Source organism: Gossypium arboreum, chromosome 13, assembly GCF_025698485.1.
Source record: "Gossypium arboreum isolate Shixiya-1 chromosome 13, ASM2569848v2, whole genome shotgun sequence".
NCBI classification, from domain to species: Eukaryota; Viridiplantae; Streptophyta; class Magnoliopsida; order Malvales; family Malvaceae; genus Gossypium; species Gossypium arboreum.
In genome coordinates this window covers 21477196-21481843 of record NC_069082.1, presented here as the reverse complement: position 1 = coordinate 21481843, position 4648 = coordinate 21477196, and positions in this window count along the sequence as shown.

Genomic DNA, 4648 nt, shown 5'->3' with positions numbered 1-4648 from the left:
TTTCAGTATTGCTAGGCAGACTACCTTGTGGTCTTTCCGAAATTAATTTAGCAAGTTGACCTATTTGGTTTTCGAGCCTTTGAATCGATGCTTGTTGATTTTTCAGTACTGCTTAGTATTTTAAAAACGTGTTTCTTACACCAGGATAAACTTTGTAAATGTCTTCTTAAGGTTCAGCTTTTTTCTTACTGATAAGGTGGTTGTTAGAAGCTTGGAGGGGGTTGTGCTTTCTGGTTTCCTTGACCACCCCAAGAGAAATTGGGGTGGTTCCTCCAACCTGCATTATAATTATTACTATACGAGTTATTTTGAGGCCTAGAATTATTACCCATATAATTGATTTGTTCGTTCGCTATGCTAAGAACGGATGGTAAACTTTCTAGATTATTCATTTCACCTCTATTTGTATCATATTACATCACTTGATGTACATGCATAGAAAGTTATAAACAATCAATTTTCTTATTAAACAAGTCTACCTGGTTTGATAACATGGTGACTGCATCTAAATTAAAGACACCGACTGCTTTCATCGACTTTGTCCTCATGACTTGCCACTGATAATTATTCAGTACCATCTCCTCTATAAATTCATAAGCCGCTTTGGGTGTTTTATTGTTCAATATTCCATTGGCTGCTGCATCGATTAACTATCTAGTTGAGAGATTCAAATCGTTGTAGAAGGTTTGAACTTGTAGCCATAAAGGTAACACATAGTGAGGGCACCTTCTCAATAAATCCTTTTATCTCTCTCATGCATCATATAATGTTTCTAAATCGATCTAGGTAAATGAGGAGATTCATTCCTCAACTTCACTATTTTTTTCGGTGGAAAGTACTTTAGAAGGAACTTTTTCGTCATTTGAGCCCATATAGTGATGGAACATCATGGTAAAGAGTTTAACCACTATTTACCTTTGTTCTGCAATGAGAAAGGGAATAACTGTAAATGATTGGCATCATCAGTGGCCCCATTAATTTTGAAAGCATTGCAAATTTCTAGGAAATTGGCCAAATGAGTATTTGGATCTTCATCTTACAAACCATCGAACTGAACAAACTGTTGTACCATCTGAATAGTGTTCCACTTCAGTTCAGAATTATTTGCATCAATGGTGGGTATCACAATACTCGATTCAACCCCAGTCAGAGTGGACTTGGCATAATGTACATAGTACGAGCAACATGAGTTGCTGCAAGAGGTAGCTTAATATTCTGGTTATTGTTCATCTCTTCAATAATAATAATGTCCTCTTTTTTTTCTACTAAATTTATTTGACTCTACCTTGCTTCTCTACTATTTCTACGAGCAGTACTTTCAATTTCGCTATCAAATAGCAATGGTCCCAACGAGTTTCTTCTAGTCATAAACCAAAAGAATCTCAGAAGCAAATAAAAGAAAAATTAGAATGTAAAAATTAAACTAAATACAAAAATAAAAAAAAATAAAAATGGCTAAATTAATAAAAATAAAGTGTTCCTAATATTTTAGTCCTCGGCAATGGCACCAAAAACTTGATGGTCATTGAACTAACTATAAATATGAAAAAGGCAAGCGCACCTATTGAACAATAATATACCTGCGGTGAGTAGAGATATCGTATCCATGAGGACTAAAAATATTAGTAATTATCATTTTCTTATTATTTAGCCAACAATTTGGAGTAATGAGTTTTAATATAAAATTACTAAACTAATTTAACTAAGAACGCAACAGAGAACAAATTAGGAAAATAATCGAAAGATAACCAATGAGAGAGACAATACCCAGGAAAGAATCCACCTGTACTCCTTCTATTGTTATTAATATGATTTAAACGATTTATTCACTCAATGTCTTGATTTGCTGAAATCCTTAAATTATGTTAATATCTTTTTCGAGAGTAAGAACAACTGAATCTAAGTTAATTAATTGAAATCTCTTTCTAATTAAAACTTTTATTGTCGCTTTAACTTGATTTATGGATTCCCCTATTAGATTTGACTCTAATCCAGTGGATTTATGTTATCTTATTTCTAGAATTGCATGCAACTCCACTCAATTTCGCTAGATCTACTCTTAAACATGGACTTTTGTTCCACTGAATTAAGCACATTAAACATGAATAAATATCCGAGAAATATTAAAACAAGAAATAAGCACACATAATTAAGAACAAGAATTAAGTATTTATCATGTAAATCAGAAATTAAATAATAGAATTCGTCATAGGTTTCATCCTCCCTAGGTATTTAGGGAATTAGTTCATAATCCTGAATGGAAACATCTCAAAGTCAGAATAACCACAAGACAAAGAAACTCATAAAAACTTTAAAAGAAATTAAAAAGGAGATCTTCAATCTTGACAGAGATCTGCTTTCGAGTTGGCTCCGATGGTATTCTTCGAGTGTTTTCTTCGATCTTCTTTGATGGCTCCCTTATGTCTTCTTCTAATTGGTATTTATAGACTTTAAAATGCTCATAAAGCATAAAAATTGTGTTCTTCTGCGTATTTGTGAAATAGGGTGCGAAATTGACATGCCAGTTCGTGTGGCTCCTGAAAATAGCTCTAGTTGTTCGATTTGACTCATTTTTTGCTCCTTTCGCTCCCAAATGCTCTCCTAAGTACAGAAGCATGAATTTAAAGGATTAGGAGCATCAAATTCACTAATTTGCATAATTATTCATCCAAAAATGCATTAAGAATGAGATTAAAATATATTATTTTTATAACTTATGAAGGAGAGAAATGAAAAACTTGCAACGGTGCTCGCGAATTGGCAATGATTGGTGTTGAGTAGGTGTGGTAGTGCGTGATGGTTTTTAGGCGTGAGGAAGTAGAGGTGAACGAGGGTTGTTGGTGGCAAAGGTGTGAAGAAAGGTTAGGGTTTTTTAATAGATGTTATGGTTTATTTCGGGGGAAAGTGAGAGAAGAAAAAATGGGAAAAAGAATAAAGAAAGTGGGAACGTTTCGTGGTTTTTTTTACTCGTGTTGGAATTTTAATTTAGGCTGGTTTTAAGCCCATTGTAAAGAACATAAAATAAAGAAATTACACATTAAATAACTAATGGTTGTTGGTTGATTGTGATGTGGTGTATTGGTCCTCGAAAAAAGGAATTAAATCGATTAAATTACTAAGTGGCTCCATTTTACTTTCTGATCTCAATTTTATCGACTTAGACGAATTACTTTCGATTTATCTTCTGATCTCACTGGTTAATCCAAGACTAATAAACAAGTGCGCGACAAGATTATCTTCCGGTCTGACTTGCCTAGATATTTCCTTAGGGGTGTCAATTCCTAAGTTTTTAAATATATTTGATTTAGTCACTTGTCCAAAAATAAACTAACCCACATCTCCAACAACCAACCCTATTACGTTTAGTTACCCATTACCATATTAAAGCTAACAAACATGAAAGAAACAATTATGGAAGCCATTAACATAAACTTGAACAAAAAGATGAAAGCTTTGATTTTTAACTTCATACACTTAAATGAAAAGCAACTAACACAAAGATAAAGAAACAAGAACACTAAAGATGAGAGCTTTAACAGATGAAAAGAAAGAAAATTCAAATATCATTAACTCAAAGATTAAAGCGTGATTACAACTAAGTTTAAAGTCTTTAACATGTAAATAAAACTAAGCTACAGTAAAAACTAAACTAACTAAAAACTATGAAACTAAATAATACCAGAAAGAAACATAAGCTAAAACCCTAAAACTACAGAGAAGAAAACTACCATACTCCTAAGCTAAAAGATGAAAGAAACCTTAAAACTAGAGAGCTTTTTAACCTAAAGCTACTGTCTCATCTTTTTCTCAACTAAGAGTGGCTTTTAATAGTTGATTTTTGAACAAAAAATGTTGCCTAAAATGACCTTAAATGCTGAATTTTGATTGGTGCTTTGGGTGGACAAACTCTGTCCCCTAATGTCATTTTTGTCCCCACACAACAGGGTGCTTTAGTTGGAAGTAGCGATACCCAAAGTAGGTATCGTAATATCACTATAGATGGTCCTTTTTTGTCTTCAATTCGGGCTTATCAGAGGTTTTTGACTTTCATGCTTCGGTGTCACGATACCCCCTTCTAGGCAATGTTTTCGCTTATGTTTAGGCCTTTGATGGCTCCCTACAACACTCAATCAACCGTTAGGGTCCCCAGTGGCACAATTGGCCATTTTGGATTAAAAAATAAAGAAAAAAGAGATTACTTCACAAATCCACTTGTAAAAACTAAAATTACATAAAACGACCAAAAAGACACTAAAAACACTTGAAAACAAGCTCGTTAAGTGACAAACGAGTCCCCATTTGACACATCAACTTGTGGCAAATCAGTTACTACTTTGAATGCCAGAGTGTTAGGCTTTAAACATCTTAAATATATCTATCCAAATCATGTTGACTTTCATTCAATTTATAATTCATGTAGAAAGGTTTTTTTGATAAAATTTATCTTGTAGAATGATTCTTATTTCAAAACAACATGTTGTATGTACTTTAATGCTAGCTTCGAGGTTAAGGTCACAGTGGAAGCTTAATGGGACACTTTGGTGTCTCTAAAAATTTACACGTCCTACAAGAACATTTCTTTTGGCCGCATATACACAAGGATGTCAAAAAGGTTTCTACTTGATGCATAGCTTATAAACAAGCTAAA